We start from the raw sequence: 21,898 nt of genomic DNA, 5'->3' as shown, positions 1-21,898 counted from the left end.
TTGCTTTCTTTATTTTCGCAAAGTTATGATCTGTCCGTTCGTTCATTGACGACTCTGTTCACTGTAATAAGTTTAGTGTCTGTGTTTTGCGACTGCACCGCAAAACCGTGTGATTAGTTGACGAAAGGACGTGCCTCTCCAATGGGAACCGAAAACATTTGATCGCAATGTCATAGGTCAACCGATTCCTCTACAGGAAAACACGTCTGATATTTTGTATACGACACTGGTGACAACATGTGCGTCACATGACAGGAATATGTTGTCGACCCACCTAACTAGTACACTTGGCGAATGGGTGAAAAGTTTCTTCTACCTTGCCCGATTTAGGTTTTCTTGTGGATGTAAAAATCACTCCAAAAAAAAAATGATGAAAACATAAGAGTTTTTCACATAAACTGGAAATAAAAAGTTAAAATTTTCGGTCGAGGGAAGATTTGAACCAAGGACTTCTCTCTCCACAGCTGCTCACGCTATCCACAGGACCACGGAGCTCCTCACCTCACATTGCCCTTAATATTGCCTATCTTACGCATGGACGACCCAGTTTGTATATTTTGCTTATATTTTCATAGTTCCACACAACTTCTTCCTGTTTTCTCGATCGATCTGTGTTCAGTTTTTCAAGGCCTATCCACTGTGCCAACTCATAACTAAATCTCAGGGGAGTGCGATGGGGATGTTCCCTTGTCAGAAGCGGACGGCCCCGCTGCGTCACGTCACTGCCCAAAAGGGGTGCCCCGATCTCAGTGTGACGGAATTCCGCCTTCTCCGCTCTGTTTTCATCATTCCCAGGCTATTGTTTGACTTCGGATGGAAAAGGTTCAGTGTAATACCATTCGAGAAACAGAAGCCGTTGCTTTCGTTTCTGGTAATCAAACATCAGAGGGTAAAACTTTGTCTGGAACCCTTGATAAAGCTTTTACCGGCGGAGCAATCGAACAAAGCCCACCATGTAACGCATCGAAGGGTCAAGCACTGGACTCGTACTCAGGAGGGCGACAGTTCCAGTCACCCTCCAGACATCTACAACGAGAAGTTCTCGGTTTGTTTGCCTTGTCAAATTTGGATAAAATCCCAAGCTTTCGATGACTTCCTCCGTCATCTTCCTCAGGGGTAAAACTGACTGTCGTGGACAAGTGAGGCCCCCGCTTTTATAAGCAGTGGACGGCTTCTCATTGTCTGGATGACGCCACGGTGAAAACGGCGCGAACTAGAAAAAGAAGAAAAAGGAGGACGTAACAACCAAACTTCCTAAAAATATAACGTCCGGGCGGGTGGAAGGAAGTAAACAGAAGCAGAGAGCAAGCACAGTACTCACACTGTCTGCCGCGAGAAAGTCCCATCAGAGAATGGTCAAACACGATTGTATGGAGGGCCAGGCTGGAGGTCTGGATGCGCTGGCGGTGCAAGCGCCGACGGTGTACAAGCAATTAAAATGATGTTATCAGTGATGATATAGAAAATCTGGACTGACTGTCCGAGCACTTACAATACTTCATTTAAGGATATAATAGAATACGAACGGGCTCTGGTACGGCCTATATGTCCATAGATTTTGTTTGCGCGTTTTATCCAGCGTTGCTTGCAGCGCCATCCATTGCAACAGGCGGAGAACTGCGAGGAATGTGAGAAGTCTCCCTCTGCGCTCTTTCTGTATCAATTGCGCCCTTCCATGCATTGCTGAGTGCATAACCGGAGTCTCAGTTGAAATTATTTTCACAGAGTCTATTTACAACTGCTTCCCTGATGACAGAGTCCCAATAGTTCGAAGCGTGAGCAGGTAGTCTTGTTTCATCGAATAAAATCTTATGTTTTCTTAACAAACTGTGCTCATCCACCGTTGATTTTTCTAGGTACCTGTATTTCAGGTGACAGACTGGCCCACATAATTTTTGCCACCATCGCAAGGAATGCTGTAAATTCCGGGTACTCTCAGGCCGAGATTACCTTTCACGGGTCGCAACATTTCCTTAACCTTCCTGGGTGGCCGGAAGGCTGGTCTGATTCCCTGCCGGTTCAGGACTCTGCCGATCTTTCTGGCCGTTGCACCGAAGAATGGTAGCCGCGCGATGTGTTGGTCCTCTTGATCTGTTAGACGAAGATAACGGAGGAAGTCATCGAAAGCTTGGGATTTTATCAAAATTTGACGCGGCAAGTAAACCGCGAACGTTTTATGCAAGGACTCCGTCGCGAAAGACTTCGTAGTCATCTACAATGAGGTTCTCCGTGATTTCGTAAAGCATTCAAGGAGAGATCCAGGATGGTTCTCTTGCAGGGCCACAGACGATGTCTTGCTCCTTCCACTCCCCCACCCGTCGACTCTATACCTCTCTCGATCTTGCCAAACCGATCTTTTGTTCTGGCTCTAATGACATGGTCATCCTGGGAACTTTCAACCCTAACGTTCCTTCATTTTCCTGGAGAACGCCTCATGACAAATCACAACGGAAGATGTTCCACAATTCCTGTTAAAGAATTGTAGGGGTTAAAGAGGGCACTTACAATTAGCAGAAAAAGTTTTTATAAGGAACAGATGTGCAGAAATGTGCAGTTTTCATGTAAACTGACTATGAAGCCCAAAAAAATGGTTCAAATGGCTCTGAGCACTATGGGACTTAACATCTATGGTCATCAGTCCCGTAGAACTTAGAACTACTTAAAGCTAACTAACCTAAGGACAGCACACAACACCCAGCTATCACGAGGCAGAGAAAATCCCTGACCTCGCTGGGAATCGAACCCGGGAAACCGGGTGTGGGAAGCGAGAACGCTACCGCACGACCACGAGATGCGGGCACTTTGAAGACCACATCACTTTTGAATCTCCCCCTTCACCGTAGACGGACGAGCTGGTAAGAGGACATCGTTGTCACTTTCTGTTGTAATTATGACATCACGTAACATTTTCATCCGCCTCCAACATGCCGTCACGCAGATGAGAATCCGAGGACGAATACTCGAAACACTGTCCTCGTCTTGGACTCCTGCGGACCGCATAGGTCAGAGGTAGATTTCTCCGCTGCGTCTCTGTGTACGGTGAAGCAGGGAATATCGAAGTCGCGACCCTGTGTACTTCACATGTGAGAGACAGGGGTCAAGGTTCGAAACTCCACGCAGTACCCAGTTTTTATATGTCAGAGGCTTCACTGGTATGTGAAGTGTTCAAAGGAAATGGTACGAAACAATAGTGTGGATATAATTAATTCAGGCAGATCCGTTTCAGTTGTACTAATATGTATTCAAATCAACACCAGTTTCAGGACTTTCAGACAGATCTTCAGGTGTATTACACTGAAACACACAAAGGAGAGGAGGGAAGAACTGTAATGCGAACTATGTTTAAAAAGCAAAAGAGAAGTCTGCCGAAACAAGTCGACTTGCTTACTGTATTTGGTAACATATAAAATGCGGTTGCGCCTGTCGTGCAACAGCTCCAAACAGTGAATGCCAGCGGAACTAGAAAAAGAAGAAAAGGGAGGACGTAACAACCAAACTTCCTAAAAATATAACGTCCGGGCGGGTGGAAGGAAGTAAACAGAAGCAGAGAGCAAGCACAGTACTCACACTGTCCGCCGCGAGAAAGCCTCATCAGCGAATGGTCAAACACGATTGTATGGAGGGCCAGGCTGGAGGTCTGGATGCGCTGTGCGGTGCAAGCGCCGACGGTGTACAAGCAATTAAAATGATGTTATCAGTGATGATATAGAAAATCTGGACTGACTGTCCGAGCACTTACAATACTTCATTTAAGGATATAATAGAATACGAACGGGCTCTGGTACACCGATAGGCTAAATAACTCTCAGTCACAATATGCGACGTTTTTAGTGAAAAAGGCAATTCTACATAGGTAAGATAGACGACCATGTGTTGTGTACATAGTTCCGCGTAGTCAGCGCGTACACAACTTTCCCAATAGAGCGCGCCACGCTAAGCGTGTGTGTGTGTGTGTGTGTGTAGTGTGGACTGAAGAGATCATCCTTGATGACTTATTCTTCTAGGATGGGATGTAACGATAAAAGGAAAACACTTTATTTATTGCGCATTCAGTTAGGCTTGGGCACGCAATGGGTCCTTTAGCCTGCTGTCTTTGGTGATGTCTATCTCCTGTGCAGGGTGAAATGTGTCAAGCTGTTATGTGTGACTCCTTCCTCGTTTTATAACAGATTGCCTATGGGGGGTGAAACGTTATTGACTTCGGTACGCGATACTTGTGCCATCTTGCAGGGTTTCCGTTCCTACCGATTGTAATTGTCGAACTTCGTCCCTAAGGGCATCGATCTTGTCAAAAACTCGTAGAGCCTTGTCATGAACCTTCTCTTGTATAGTGGTCTCGTGGAGTGCGGTGCGGATGTCGACGTTTCTTGTCCACCATGGAGCTCCTGTGATCCATCGATAGCAAATGTTTTGCAGCGCTTGGAGTTTGTTGTAGTTGGAGACGCACGTAGTTCACCAAGAGGTGGAGCCATACAACATTGTGGGTTCCACCGTTGCCTTATACAATTGGAGTTTAGTCTTAGGGTTGAGATCCTTACTCTTCAGGAACGGAATCAACGACCTGGCCATCTTCTGGGCTGCCGTCTTCTTGTCGGCAATATGCTGCGTAAAGAGTAATTTTTTGTCAAGGTAGACACCGAGATACTTCACTCCCGGCGACCATGGGATAAATTGGTCAGCTATTTGAAGTCTGTCGTTCAGAACTGGTTTCCTCCGTGTGAACAGAACTGCTGCCGTCTTCGTCGGGTTGATCGTTATCTTATTTTGCGGCGCCCAGCGTTCTATTACAGTAAGTTGCCGTTGCATCCTAACGATTAGCTGGTCCAAGTGTCGTCCAGTTGTCAGAAAGGCCGTATCGTCCGCATAAAAACTCGCCGTAACAAGGGGGACACAACAGCGCAGGCGCAGCTCTCATCCGTCTCCGCACTAGGAGATGGCACTGTCATAGAGACGGACCAAATTCTGCTTCTGCCGATCCGCCTATTAGTATGTAACGCAGCCAATGAGATTGCTGCTAACGTAGAACCTTTTCTCCTCGCGGATCACACTCGCGCAGTGATTCCTGAACGCGCGAGGTATTCCAACGAGTGTACAGACCTCCGATTAGTCAGTTTGCAGTAGTCTGCCTTAGTCTGCATCAGTCTGCATTTGTCTGTACCAGTCTATAGTCAAGTTTCAGTCTACGCCTAATAAGATTATCATATTCCTGTACATAGCCATGAAGAGAAATGTATAGACACTTTGTCACATATCAGAGATATGTGAGAATAAGATTAACGTACCAAGACCAAAGGAACTTCAGATTGTCAATTGTAAACCGCATCCAGAATCAAGTTACGTAATGTCTATGTTTTTATTATTTTAATAAATGTGTGTGAAAATTAATCAAGTTCTGTTTAAAGTTGGTCACCGTCAATCTGCTACTCTAAGCGTGCAAGTGGCATTTCTATCGTCTGACCTAACGGCAGATGATAAAACACGCCACGATAAGACCGCGAGACATATTGCTGACACTCGCCTACTTCGTTAGAGCGACAAGTCAAATAATCTGATGGTGTGTGTACCGAAGGTCTTACAGTACGCTCACCACACCATGGGATAAAAACAGTGACAACAGTGATAACAATTAATCGTAATAAATACCGATAGCCCATGCTCTGTAAATCATCACATGTATGATACATTGTGGGCTCCAGTTGTGAAAATAAAACTAAAATATTTACAAGAAACCGCCACAAATCTTAATATTGTAGTCTATATTACTGTTAATTTTTATCGTTGTTGTCACTGTTTTTATCGCTTATTCGTTTATTTTACCTATGTACCATTGCCCTGTTGCCAAAAATGTGCCGGCCACAGTTGCCGAGCGGTTCTAGCCGCTTCAGTCCGGAACCGCGCGACTGATAGGGTCGCAGGTTCGAATCCTGCCTCGGGCATGGATGTGTGTGATGTCCTTAGGTTAGTTAGGTTTAAGTAGTTCTAAGTTCTAGGGGACTGATGACCTCAGATGTTAAGGCCCAGAGTGCTCAGAGCCATTTGAACCTAAAAATGTCACATATTGTCGCATACTTGAGTTATTAGCCTATCGGCGTACCGCAGTTCATTCATATTCTATTATGTCCTTAAATTAAGCAATGTAAATGCTCGGACGGTTCAGTCCTGATTTCTATATCATCGCTGATGACGTCAGTTTACTTTCTTGTACACAATTGACGCCCTGCGCCGCATTGCCGTTCCAGACCTCCGGCGTGGCTTGCCTCCCTGCGGCGCGACTGCCCGGTGGCGGACAGTGTGAGTACTGTGTTTGTTCTCGACTTCTGTTTACTTCGTTCCACCAGTCCGGACGTTATATTGTTAGATCAGTTTGATTATTATGCCCTCCCCTTATTTCTTTTTCCTAGTTTCAACAAAATGCAATGAATGCAGCTCTTGCACGGACTAGACCGACCGCAAGTTACACTATATGACCAAAAGTATCAGGACACACACAAAACTATACTTTTTTCATATTACGTGCACCTGTTGACTCACCGCATCGTGGAGCACAACCATTCCACCCGTGCACAGCCCAGTCTGTTTGCTGTTCATAGATTTGCATGGGCTATGGAGTACCTCACAGTACTCGTCGCTGTTAATTGTTTTTCCGTGCTCGAGGAATTAGAGGAGTATCGGATCTCGTACGTAAAAAATACAGCGAGCATCCGTTTGCCTGCTGAGGGCACAGCTGTGAATGTTTTAAGTGGAGGTGACGTCACTATATTCGCGTCCTTAGATGCCTCGCACCGTTCTCTCAAAACGGCACACGCTAATTTCAACCGATTTTGATATTACGGCGTTTCGTGCCCATTCAGTTGAGTATTCATTATACTCGATTCTGCTACATGCTCCACATTATAATTTTTCTGATTTAATGGCCATCGTTCCGTTGCCCAGAAATGTTCTCGATGTTGACATATTTATTTTGTATCAGTCCACTATCCTCATTGTGATGAGACAGTCACTAGTCATTGGTCTTACTTATTCTTTCAGCTTCCTCACATTTGATAAATATTATACAGCACATTTCCAGAACACTGACTCGAGCTAGTGTACCAGGGAAAAATAAGTTTTCTTACAATCGACTATATGACGACGTCCGTTGTTTCGTTATCAATACAAATCGTCGTTTTCAGTCGGGGACAGAAAATACGTGACAGTACGTGACAGTATCGATAATTCGCATCATCGTGTCTTTATCAGTGGCAAGTCACGTAACAGAAAAATTGCAGAAGATGGGAAGCGCCAAGCTGATGTCGCTGCAAGTCCGCATACGTAAGGACCAGTGGTGCAGATTGTAATTCCACATCTACATACATACTCTGCAATGCACCGATGGTACACGGAGAAGGGCACCTTCGCCACTCCACCTCTTTACTGTTACGCTCGAAAATGAAGCAAGGAATAAACGACTGCGTATGTAGTTCCGAACGATGTCTACTTTTTCTTGTCTTGTTCAACTGTTCAACTGTGTGTGAAATTCTATGGCACCAAACTGCTGAGGTCATCGGTCCCTAGACTTACACTTTACTTAAATTAACTTATGCTAAGAACAACACACACACCGATGCCTGAGGGAGGACTCTAACCTCCGGCGGGAGGGGCTGCGCACACCGTGACATGGCGCCGCTAACCGTGCGGCCACTCCGCGAGGCCTTTGTCTTGTCTTTGCGGTCCAAACTTGAAATGTACGTTGGCGGCAGTAGGATCGTTCTGCAGTCTCTCGCAAGTGCCTTTTCTCTAAATTTCTCCAGTAGTGTTTAAAGAACACAACGTCTTGTTTCCCCCACTTAAGCTCATGAAGCCTCTTCGTAATATTCGCATGTAGATCCAACCAAGACAACAAATGTAGCAGCAAAAATATGAATTGTTCTGATGACTAATTCGACCTCGTGGAGATACCAAACACTCGACCAATACTTAAGACTGGGTAGTACTGATGTTCTGTATGTTGTTTCCTTTATTGACGAGATATACTGTTGTAAAATTTTCCGTAAAAGTCGAAGTCGACCCTTCGCCTTTCCGTTACCCACGTACTTGCTTGTTGTATCTCATGTAGTTTTGCAGCGTTATGCCTAGATATTTAATCGACGTGACTGTGTCAAGTAGAACACCCGTAGTACCGTATTCGAACATTACAGGATAGTTTTTCCTACTCCCCTGCATTAACTTACAATTTTCCTGCATTTACAGCAAACTGCCATTCATGACAACGAATAGAAATTCTTTCTCAGTCATCTTATATCCTCCTACAGTCACTCAACGAGGACTTTTCCTTTACATTAGAGTGTCATTAGCAAACAGTCGGAAATTTCTGCCTACCGTACCTGTCAGATTATTTATTTCCTGGGACATTCTTGATGATTCCCTTGTCTCTCACGTACCCTCATCGTCCAGAAACATGTGCTGCGTTCCATAACTTAAGAAGTATTTCATCATTCCGTTTCAAAGACTGTCAATAGCTCTTCAGTAAATCAGCCATTTACTGAAATTTATGCAACATTTATGATTCATTTTCAGTGTTACATAAAAGTAACTGTGGTGTCACCGCCAAACACCACACTTGCTAGGTGGTAGCTTTTAAATCGGCCGCGGTCCGCTAGTATAGGCCAGACCCGCGTGTCGCCACTGTCAGTGATGGCAGACCGAGCGCCGCCACACGGCAGGTCTAGAGAGACGTATTAGCACTCGCCCCAGTTGTACAGCCGACGTTGCTAGCGAAGCTACACTGACAAATACGCTCTCATTTGCCGAGACGATAGTTAGCATAGCCTTCAGCTACGTCATTTGCTACGACCTAGCAAGGCGCCATTACCAGTGTATATTGAGAGTGCACTTATGTGATATCAAGAGCGATGTACACCAATTATGGGATAAAGTTAAGTATTACTTCAACTACGTACTTTATTTGCTACTATAATTTCCCTTAACTGTTCCAGACCTCACGCCAGTCTGCGTGAGCTTTAACGCGTGCCTTTCGGCTACCCGTCACTGTGGATTGGCTGTCTTGCCAGTCCACAACAGTAACAATACGCACTAGCGACAGCATTTTAATAATTTGTCGTCGGCAGATCACTCTCCCAGATTCTCATTTCCTCGAATATCCATTCAAACAAAGTACAGCAAATACATTGGCGTAACTGATCAAATAGATCAAAATGTCAATCGGTACGGGATATATATCCATAACAGGATGCGGTACTAGGCTTTTCTCTGTCGGGTACTGGAGATCACAGTTCACAGTGTCTGGATACTCTGTGTCAGTAATGGAAGTACAGTATCTTCGGAGAGAACTGGTGCAAGCCGGCTTGACGTGGAATGCAACGCCTGCGAGAGAACGTGGACGAAACCTCCAATACCGTAGGAGATTAGCTCCACTCTGATCGTGTAAAACACCTAAATGTGAAAATGTAGCAGCTCAAAGAAGACGATGTGTTGGAACAATCTGTTGTCATCACCACGTATCCACTGCGAGAAATACACTCCTGGAAATGGAAAAAAGAACACATTGACACCGGTGTGTCAGACCCACCATACTTGCTCCGGACACTGCGAGAGGGCTGTACAAGCAATGATCACACGCACGGCACAGCGGACACACCAGGAACCGCGGTGTTGGCCGTCGAATGGCGCTAGCTGCGCAGCATTTGTGCACCGCCGCCGTCAGTGTCAGCCAGTTTGCCGTGGCATACGGAGCTCCATCGCAGTCTTTAACACTGGTAGCATGCCGCGACAGCGTGGATGTGAACCGTATGTGCAGTTGACGGACTTTGAGCGAGGGCGTATAGTGGGCATGCGGGAGGCCGGGTGGACGTACCGCCGAATTGCTCAACACGTGGGGCGTGAGGTCTCCACAGTACACCGATGTTGTCGCCAGTGGTCGGCGGAAGGTGCACGTGCCCGTCGACCTGGGACCGGACCGCAGCGACGCACGGATGCACGCCAAGACCGTAGGATCCTACGCAGTGCCGTAGGGGACCGCACCGCCACTTCCCAGCAAATTAGGGACACTGTTGCTCCTGGGGTATCGGCGAGGACCATTCGCAACCGTCTCCATGAAGCTGGGCTACGGTCCCGCACACCGTTAGGCCGTCTTCCGCTCACGCCCCAACATCGTGCAGCCCGCCTCCAGTAGTGTCGCGACAGGCGTGAATGGAGGGACGAATGGAGACGTGTCGTCTTCAGCGATGAGAGTCGCTTCTGCCTTGGTGCCAATGATGGTCGTATGCGTGTTTGGCGCCGTGCAGGTGAGCGCCACAATCAGGACTGCATACGACCGAGGCACACAGGGCCAACACCCGGCATCATGGTGTGGGGAGCGATCTCCTACACTGGCCGTACACCACTGGTGATCGTCGAGGGGACACTGAATAGTGCACGGTACATCCAAACCGTCATCGAACCCATCGTTCTACCATTCCTAGACCGGCAAGGGAACTTGCTGTTCCAACAGGACAATGCACGTCCGCATGTATCCCGTGCCACCCAACGTGCTCTATAAGGTGTAAGTCAACTACCCTGGCCAGCAAGATCTCCGGATCTGTCCCCCATTGAGCATGTTTGGGACTGGATGAAGCGTCGTCTCACGCGGTCTGCACGTCCAGCACGAACGCTGGTCCAACTGAGGCGCCAGGTGGAAATGGCATGGCAAGCCGTTCCACAGGACTACATCCAGCATCTCTACGATCGTCTCCATGGGAGAATAGCAGCCTGCATTGCTGCGAAAGGTGGATATACACTGTACTAGTGCCGACATTGTGCATGCTCTGTTGCCTGTGTCTATGTGCCTGTGGTTCTGTCAGTGTGATCATGTGATGTATCTGACCCCAGGAATGTGTCAATAAAGTTTCCCCTTCCTGGGACAATGAATTCACGGTGTTCTTATTTCAATTTCCAGGAGTGTATAATGTGGGCCTGTGTGCTTAACGTTTTCCTCGTTATCATAACAATTAAAATGTATTTCTCTTAGTTCGTAATTTGTACTCATGCTTAATTTATTTCGTTCAGTACAAAATTTCTATTTTTTCATATAAATTTATGTTTCTCTCAATACTGCTTACCATTAAATGTATGGTGCAAAATGTGATATTAAATCTAGAAAGGTAAAAATATTTTCCCCTAGAAACGCTTGTCTCTCCATTGTAACAAGTAATCTAAAAATAATAAATGTATAAATTAACAAATAATTAAATCGGTAAGCATTGGGAAAATTTATTTGCCCAAAATATGTGTTATTTTGTATTTCTGTACAGGAATTACTGTTCTCGTGTAGTAGCGAAATATTTCACCTTCCCAATTGATTTAACAGGATCAAAAACTCTTTTTCTCCGAAGATTAGGGATGGAACTCCTCGGCATACACATAGCGCGTCCTAATACCGTCAGTTAAATATCCAGTGGCCAATCCTGGAGTGCGCCAACGACCCCACCTTTGTAAATTCGTTATTGCACCCCACTCCAGAAATCATAAGAATTATTCTAGTTCCACTTCAGCCAATCTACCTCTTGATATAATTTCTATGATCACTTCCAATCAAAGATAAATGGCTCAAAATAAAATCTAGGACAGTAATTATAGGCATAACTTATTTCTATCCTCACCCATATGGTTTTTACTTAATTTACAAACATTCCTTTTTATAAACACGTTGAACTACTTCGGAAAAAGCTCCGATTATAAACGAAATATGCTGTACCTTTTTAAAAGGAATCATCTCCGAATTCGCCTCAAGTGAGTTAGGGAAACCGTCGACAACCTTAACCTGACTGATGGAGAGGGATATGAACCCCAGAAGTTAAGTCGAGTGTCTGGCCACTGTTCCAGCTCGCTCGGTATTCAAATACAGGAATTTCTTTTCTTCTCCTTCCCACCTACAAAACCATCGTCAGACCTGTTGCAGCGTATTACGTTAATACCTGTTTTTCTGCGACTCTAAATTCGCCCTACTGCCATAATCCTCGAACGTCATACTTCCCGCCTTGTTTGATACTGTTGAAGCCCCTCCCCATCCCACACACACTCACTCACACACACACACACACACACACACACACACACACACACACATACACATACAAACACACACACATACACCAGTACCTCACCAGCTGTGGAATTTCTTCTCCCTCTTTCATTCTTATGTATATAGTACACATTCAGAAACCAGACCAACGACTAAATTCTAATGCTGGTCCTATTCCCTATCTTCGCTTACGCCTCCCCCCGCCTATACCCCTTCACAGACTCCAGTAAGTCTCCCACGAACATTCAACAGGCTTTCAATTACAAATCATAAAATCCACCCTGATGTCCATCCCATCCCCCACCACGCAGTCTTACTGACATCTGTCTACCTTATTTCCTTTTCCCTGATTCGTTTCCTGGTACGAAAAACCCGAGGTCACACCGCACTTTTCAGTTCTCCTAATATCTTGGTACCCAATATTTTCCACAGCTACGCAATTAAATCAGTCAGTCTCGTCGCAATTATACCTTTACCCGATAGATGTCCTTTCTGCAGTATTCCTTGTAACATTTTGCAACATAAATATTTAAAATTGAGACTACAGTGACGATGCGTAGTAGCCCAGAAGCATTACTGAACCGTTGCGCGATCGATAGGTCGTTCCACGGTCTATAATAGAACATATTTGCCTTAGGAGGGCGTGGTTCACGCGGAGATCGGAGGCACGAAGGCAATGACAATGAGACCGGGAAGATGAAACACTTCCTTGCGGATGAGGCGATGTGAGTAGTGAGCCGGCAGTTGATGGCTGGTTCAGATTCGGTAGTGAACGGTCACTGAATGAAGCGGCGAAACCAGGAAGACACGCTCAGGTGGGTTCCTGGACTGTGAGCCATTGTTACCTCGTCCGGCTGCAGACCCCTGGACGTGTGTGGCGCGTTCAGAGGGAAGGAGCCTGCTGTGTGCTTCAGCTATCGAACGGACCTGGAGAAGCTGTGTGTCGGCTCCACCGTGTCCATCTTGAATCGATGTTTGGATATGTCTGGTGAGCTTTCGATTTGGTTTATCGGATGTGAGTGGGCCGAGCATCGGTAGTAACCATAGCTATAATTTCCATTTTTGGTACCAATACTGGGACTGTTTAGTTCGGTAGTTTTGTGGTTATCTGTTCGAGGTTCACGTCCGGTAACATATCAGACTTCTCGATGTTGATCCCGCTTCAGTCTTCAACAACTCCTTTAAAACTACTGAATTTGATTCTTTATGCAATGCTCCAACATGCGAATAATTCGATGAAAGGCGTCAGATTTGTGGCAGCGCACATTTTTATATGAAGTGGATTCACGTACTCACTAGAGCGCGCAATTTCATCGGTTGTATTATTGGGTGTTTTTACTATCAGGTTTGAGTTTTCATTATTTTTTTGTAACTTTGTGACCTCTTAATCTTAGTTATTAAGTCTCTCAACGAGGGCCTTATTATGCATTTGTTACTACTAAACTGACGCGCCAAAGAAACTAGTACAGGCATGTGCATTGAAATACAGAGATATGTAAATAGGCAGAATACAGCGCTCCCGTCGCCAACGCCTATTTAAGACAAAGAATGTCTGGCGCAGTTGTTAGATCGGTTACTGCTGCTACAATGGCAGGTTATCAAGATTTAACTGGGTTTCAACGTGGTGTCACAGACGGCGCACTAGCGATAGGACACTGCATCTCCGAGGTAGCGATGAAGCGGCGGTTTTCCCGTGCGACAATTTCACAAGTGTACCGTGAGTATCAGGAACCGGGTAAAACATCAAATATCCGACATCGCTGCGGGCGGAAAAGGATCCTGCAAGAACGGGACCAATGACGACTAAAGAGAATCTTTCTACGTGATAGAAGTTCAACCCTTCCGCGAATTGCTGCAGATTTCAATGCTGTGCCATCAGCAAGTGTCAGTGTGCGAACCATTCAACGAAAAATCATCGATATGAGTTTTTGCAGGCGCAGGCTCAGTCTCGTACCCTCAATGACTGCACGACACAAAGCTTTACGCCTCGGCTGGGCCCGTCAACACCGACGTTGGACTGTTGATGACTGGAAGCATGTTGCCCGGTCGGGCGAGTCTCGTTTCAGATTATATCGCACGGATAGACGTGTACGCTTGTAGAGACAACCCCATGAATCCATGAACAGTACTTGTCAGTAGGGGACTGTTCAAGCTGAAGAAGGCTCTGTAATGGTGTGGGGCGTGTGCAGCTGGATTGATACGGGACCCCTGATGCGTCTATATACGACTCTGACAGGACGTACATAGGCATCCTGTCTGATCATCTGCATCCATTCACGTCCATTGTGCATTCCGTCGGACTTGGGCAATTCCGGCAGGACAATACGACGGCTCACACGTTCAGAGTTGCTACAGCGTGACTCCAGGTACATTCATCTGTGTTCAAACACATCCACCGGCCACCAAACTCCCCAGACATGAACATATCTCATATCTGGGATGCCGTGCAACGTTCTGTTTAGAAGAGATCTCAACCCTCTCCTACTCTTACGAATTTATAGACAGCCCAGCAGTATTCATGGTGTCAGTTCCCTCCAGCACTACTTTAGACATTAGTCGAATCCATGCCACGTCGTGTTGTGGCACTTCTGCGTGCTCACTGGGGCCCTACAAGGTATTAGGTTCAAAAAACAGTTCAAATGCCTCTGAGCACCATGGGACTTCACATCTGAGGTCATCAGTCCCCTAGAACTTAGAACTACTTAAACCTAACTAACCTAAGGACATCACACACATCCATGCCCGAGGCAGGATTCGAACGTGCGACCGTAGCGGTCGCGCGGTTCCAGACTGAAGCGCCTAGAACTGCTCGTCCACCCCGGCCGGCTACGGTATTAGGCAGCTGTACCAGTTTCTTTGGCTCGTCAGTGTATAATTCATTTGGTTGTAATGTTATTCAAAAGTTTATGTTCTATCTCTCGTTAATCACGGGTTCATTAGCCATCTCAATGCGTTGGCCTGCAGTATAGTGCTCTGCTCCACGTGGCGAATACTTGTTTACCTTTTGCCCATTTGTTGCTGGTTTGGTACAGTTTTTGGTCGGTAGTCGAACTTAGTATCTAGCTTTTGGTCGCTTTACAAGTTCCTTTAGTTTGACTCCGTCAACTCATTAAAAATTATTTACTTGTCAAAATTAACTGTCATGCGGTGGCCTTCCTTCTATAGTGAAGGCCTGGCCCAATTCCTGAACTGTATTCTGTATTTCTCTGGTAATTAGGCTACCATTTGTGTTTCCTTTGTAGAGACTGTCTCGTTGATATAGCAGGTGCAGCGTCCGAAAGTGCACCCAAATCCGCAGCCGACCGAACGGTCGGCCGGGTGCAGCTGGTCCTGCGCCACTCAATCTTTCCCAGCGCAATACGCCTTGCCGACACCTGGTTGTATAACACCTCGATGTATTTACATGTGTTTAAATTACTGCGCGCCTACTGCGGCCCTCCTTTAACTTTTTTTTATTTCTAGCTCATATTAATTGTTCGTGTAGTCAGCTATTTTGCCAATTGTGTAATTATTAGATTAATTTACTTAAATGTGTTTATGCAAGTGGGGCTCGGGCAACTGAATGGTTACTAATCTTACTTCTTGTATGCACTGTTAGTTTTTGAACTGGCTAAGGACTAGGAGATTTAAGATCTGTTAATTTCACGAAGGTTCTGACTGACTATTTGTACCATTCATGACACAATATTTAACCTCAGTTTTGTCTAGCCATTTCTCTCACGTGTTTTGCGCAAGTCCGCTATCCGAGGTATGGTAATTTTCTTATATGCCACTTATTTGCGTAGAAAATTTCTATTTTGGATTGTAAATCTTAGAAATACTGTCGAAAAAGAATTTAGAGCTTTATTATTGTACTGCTACAGGTTTTATTACCGTATTTAATCGGTTTGCTATTAGTCAATCTTTTACAGATTTATGATTGTAATTTATTCTTTTTCTACAACTGGAGGTGTTTTTCCAATAGGCGTTTAATAATTCTAACTTAGTGCGTCTCGCTAAAATAAAGAGAAACTCCTTGTGGCCCAGTCCTTACTACGAAAGACAGCCTGACGCGTGTGCCGCGCTCCAATTACATTATAAAATTTGTAGATATTCGTTCTTCTCATTTTCGACTTTATATCTTCCAGTTAATGTTGCAGTACTGCCGGAAAGGGATAACTGTACGCAAGTAAACAACGAAGTACGAAAAGAATAACCTATTCTCCATCCTGGCGATATGTATGTTTTATCTTCCTCTGAATATGCTAACTGTGGTAGTTGACATTTTCCACAGCGTGCCCACTCCTATATATGCCGATGATGTTAATGACAATTATTCCTAATGCGACCAGCAGTGCTTCCATTAGCGAGTTTCCGTAATTTGAAATGCAGAATTCTGTTCGCGGTGTACTTCGTTAACGGGGGTAGCGCCGCTCGTTCGGACTGGCACTATGCTCGGAACACCAGGCAGGACCGGTTCGTCGAACACAGCCTGAATGCTTGCGCAGCTACAGATTACTACTCTTCAAACAAATCTTCTAACTAATTTATTTCTTGGTTAATTAGTCAAGTGGTTGCCTTTTAATAAGTTGTTTGTCTTAGCTTCAAAGCCTTGATTGATGATTGTGATTTCTTTTTCAGTCTCCACTAAACTAACTTTGTAACTTGCTGTACAACCCAAATAGCACAATTCGTTGACAATCTTTGGAGTGTCGTATTCAAACTTAACGTTTGCACTTTCTTTGCTGTCCAATTTGTTCGTAACCATTTTTTCATTTTGCCCGTTTTTACCCTTAGCTTATGGTTGTCCAGGGTATCACACAATTCATTGTCACAATCAAATGCTCAAATATAAAACAAGATTTGCTGCTAAATACTATTGTATCTTAAACTGTAACTCTTATTATTCACGTTTTGGCTACACTTGTCCACGATAAGTACAGCAAAGAGTACGTTCAGGATTATCTGTGCGTCCGCATCATTTTCATTTAGAACGGGTAGTTTTCCGCTCGGCATATCTAGCTGATCCTGTATTCTTGGTTTTTCCTGACAGACCATCTATTAAGTCTGGAATTTTCTGCTTGAAAATATTTCTGTTCTGTATACTAAGCTGTGTCATTCCTGTTCCCTTTGGGGATTCTTACATCACACTGATCCATTCTATTGTTTCAATTTTAACTTTAGTACGACTTTCGTTGAGTTTAACAACCTGACTGCTTTCTCTGGCTGGTTCCATTATTTTAATATAACCATAAAACTTAGGCCGCGAACTTTTCGTATCTGAATGTATTCGGTAAGCTTTTCAGTTTCTTTACTTGCTTTGGTCTCTATTTTTCTTGGTCTCTATAATACTTAAATAAAATTACCTGATCACTTTTCGTACTTTCTTTCAGATTTCTTCAGTATCTTTCTGCTTATTTAAAATATGAGTCTCCACCCTATAAAGTTACCTGGTATGATGACTGTGTTGTATATTCTCAGATTTGCGTTTGTAGAGACGCATTTTTTGATACAGATAAGTGTCATAAGTTTGTTAAGTGTTTCCGTATTTTGGTACCAAATTTCTTAACCATTCTGTTCCACATCTGTCTCCAACATGGATCTCCTAAATAAACAAAAAGTGAGAAACATCCTTTACCATATTTAGATTTTAGAATTTAGTTTGCCGAATATGCTGAAAATGTATTTTGTTTTTCAAACAAAGTAAGGAGACCAACTCATCCTGATGTTTCTATAAGAATCTTTACCTGTTTTCGACCTGCTAACGTAGAAAATAAAATGGCTCTGAGCACTATTGGGCTAAACTGCTGTGGTCATCAGTCCCCTAGAGCTTAGAACTATTTAAACCTAACTAACCTAAGGACATCACACACATCCATGCCCGAGGCAGGATTCGAACCTGCAACCGTAGCGGTCGAGTGGTTCCAGTCTGTAGCGCCAAGAACCGGTCGGCCACTCCGGCCGGCTGCTAACGTAGAGTTACCAAACAATTTGCGAAAGCCAGTCAGCCTGTCCAGAAAACTGGTTATAATTTAAATACAATGAATGAACAATAAATTTAGTAAAATCGATCAGTGAGGTGAAGTAGCTGTCTACGTGAAAATAATCAGGGGTGCTTCTGGAAATCCTTTAGAGGTTATATACAAATCACTATATCCTTTACAAACGTGAAAGATCAATCTCATTACGACTCATATAGCTGAAAATTATATTTATAGAACGAAAGGTACTAAACATGAGGAAGTTTTGCAGCCAAGGCTATGATAGAACTGAGGAATTCGAAACGTGTTTGCGAAGTTCTGACTGACGGGATCTACACAACACACTTGTCGTGATTAAAAAATTTAATTTTCTCTGTAACACCGATTTAGGAAACTTTCTGTGAAAAGAGTTATCCTAAGACAGTCACACGTGTTACTTTTCTGGGCGGCAGATACAATCACTAAACCACAGAGAGTAAGCTTCAAGGGACTTGAATGGATTCACTGTTACATGTCGTTATCAGCTGAAACATTAAATTCTGGTCAAAATAATCATTAGGTCAAAATGAAGGTGATCAGTAATCCACAACAAGCTCGAATATTGACAGAGAATATGGAGGTAAATTGGACAGTACTCTTTCAAAGGAATCTGACCGCACTTGCCTTAAGCTATTTAGAAATATCACAGTAAATTTTAAAACCTCGAACATGGCTGGAGGCAGCAATTGTAATGTACCTGTAGCAAATGATGATAAAACAGCCAAATCAGTTGCAGTAGTTCAAAGCTTATTCAAAATCCCTTAACCTATGTTTCGACTTTAAAAATGCCATATTCAGAAGGATTAAGGATTAACATCTAAAATAATTAACATTATGTATACGTTAAAATGTAGGTAGAAAGCAAAAGAAAATACAAATCACTAACTTACAAAGGATTATCCATTTGCTGGTTATATGATGTTGTGGAGGTTTATTAAATATGTATCCATAATGCACAAGTGAAGATCAGATTCACTCCATAATAATAAAATCACAAAATATCATGCTGACTGTCATTAGAAAGTAGTTCGTTAACAGAGAGTGTGAACTGACGTCGCAGTGATATCTCTTGTGTTGAGGAAAATTGAGAACTCGACAGGGCACTATATGTATGCACGGAATAAATGCGCAGAAGTGCGGGAATGAATAACACTGAAATAACGAGGACACGACTAAATTCTTAAAATATTGATACAGAAAAAGTGGCTGTAGTATGCGTGTCGTAGTATAAAAGGTAAATATATTGCTTTCCATTTGGTTGTCACCCAAAAGACTTGTGTAGAGAGCAGTAGAACAAAGAGATCATGGTCCCACATTGCATTGTTGCCAGATTTATTCAAGATAGCGGATCCAAGATGGCGGCGAAAGTTGTGGAAATATCCCAATGACGTCATGGTGAGAAGTTCAAATTTTGGCGGGAAAATAGGTCAATTGGGCTACCTCCACTAACCTAAACCATTCCCCTCCCCCCCCCCTCTCCGAAAATGGCAGGAATTTTAAATTTTGGCAGAGAAAGGACACTTGGGCAACCTCCATTAACCTAAGAAAATGGTGGGAAAAAAGGTAACTTCCACTAACCTGTCATCTGACCGCCACCTCTTCCTAGGAATTGGCAGGAAAATGACTCACCCTGTGCTGGGCTGCTGGAAAGAATGGACGTAAGTCTTCATTTTGCAGGCAGGCAGTATTCAAACAATCTGAGGCATTAGCTCCATTCATTGTATTCATCACGAGGTCCAGAGCCCAACTGACCTAGTACACAGTACTGCCACCAAAGGGCCCTTCCGTGATGTAATCCAAGATGGCAGTCTGGGGCGAAAAATGGTGGGAAAGGGACTCAGCCTGTTCTGGGCTGCTGGAGAGAAGAAGGAATGTACTTTATTTATTTTGGAACAATTTATTTAGGGACGGATTTCACAAAGTTTATTTATTACACTGACACAAAACACTCGCCCAGCATGCTTGGGGTCACACTGCATAGCCTAAAGATCTGCAAAGTGCTCGTAATACTCCGAAATAATGCAGTACATTGATGTCAATTATCAAAATAATGAATGTGCAATCCTCTGAAAACATGCTCACTAACTATAAACTGTCGACATAATGCAGTATTCAACATACAGAACTGCAAACAAGTCATAAATTGTCAAAACAATGCATGTAAAAAGCTCTGCAAACACGCTCACAACGCTTAAACACGAAAATGACGCAGTGCACAGACACTCTGTGCATGTAAAAACGCTTTCGAACTATCGTTAACCGCGACGCCAACCGCGACACATCAGCGAACTCTTCCAATGCACGCACACGCCGACGCTGCCGACACCACACAGGCGCTTTGTATGGCCAGCCGGACGCAAGCCAGTGTTATGGAGACGAACGCTGGAGTGCGAGCCATCGCTCTCACGCCACTGCCACCAACAGCCAGCACGTGAAACTCACGTCTACTTCGGGTATACAGTTAGAGTTCTTCGAGTGTTATACTGACATCACATGTGTATGTAAATAAGAGCCAAGTCACCCTCTGGATGTTCACATGTTCACCTAACCACCGTGGGTGAGGCGTACTTGCCAGTCCAATTCTGAGATGTTTGTATTGCGGCTCACACTCACAGATGCAGCTAAAAGGTTCTCAATGTTATACTGACATCACAGGTCTATGTAAATAAGAGCCAAGTCTCCCATCTGAACACGCTATAGAAATGTGTTGCAATGTTTCCCAGAAAACAACAGAGTGCATGCTCCCCAGTGATCCTAATGGGACATACCAGACGCCTCCACCCTCATATGTTTACTCAGCCACCATGCATACCTGCTGGCTGGTCCAGCGCAGGCCTAATTGCCAAGTGCGAGATGTTTGCATAATGACTCACCATCGCAGGCACAGCTAAAAGGCTCTAAATGTTATTCTCATGTAACATGACTATGTAAATCAGAGCAAAATCTACCACTTAGAAATCATAAAGTGTCATAGAAATAGTCAACAGTCGCTTTTGTAGGAACTTTCGTAATGTCTCAGCTTGTCTTCATGGAAATTCTTGTCCTCACAGAACCTGTTCACGAAAATAGAATAACACTGAATGCATTCCATATGATGGTCCTAACATGGCACCCCGTCCATCACAAGTTACCCGTCCTGGAAATTGTTAAGTCCTACTTTCAACAAATATCTCCGAAATGCAAACGTTCTCACCACTATGTAGAGGTCCTATGTCAGAGCACAAAGGATGTCTTGCGAATAAATGGAGCATTCTGATCTGCTCTTACTGAATTTACCCACCAAATTACTGATGTTGCTGGTGTGGAAGCACTGTCCGAATTTTTCTCTCTGCAGATCAAATTTTCAGCAGCAAAACTAATTTGTACAGATCGCCGTACTGCACTGACAGTTAAACCCTGCAACAGTTAAACCCTGGCCTACAGATAGCCAAATATGGAAACACTCTTGTTCTATTACTTATACAAACAAAAGCTAAACGATGTCAAAGATAGCATAAGGAGAGCTATGCGAGAAGCGTTCAGTGAATTCTGAAGTAAAATTCTATGCACCGACTTAACAGAATCTCCTAGGAAGTTCTGGTCTTATGTTAAATCAGTAAGTGGATCGAAACAGCATATCCAGACAGTCTGGGATGATGATGGCATTGAAACACAGGATGACACGCGTAAAGCTGAAATACTAAACACCTTTTTCCAAAGCTGTTTCACAGAGGAAGACTGTACTGCAGTTCCTTCTCTAAATTCTCGCACGAACGAAAAAAATGGCTGACATCGAAATAAGTGTGCAAGGAATAGAAAAGCAACTGAAATAACTCAACAGAGGAAAGTCCATTGTAAGAAA

This window comes from Schistocerca cancellata, chromosome 8 (genome assembly GCF_023864275.1).
Source record: "Schistocerca cancellata isolate TAMUIC-IGC-003103 chromosome 8, iqSchCanc2.1, whole genome shotgun sequence".
Classification (NCBI taxonomy): domain Eukaryota; kingdom Metazoa; phylum Arthropoda; class Insecta; order Orthoptera; family Acrididae; genus Schistocerca; species Schistocerca cancellata.
Note: the sequence above shows the minus strand (reverse complement) of the source record.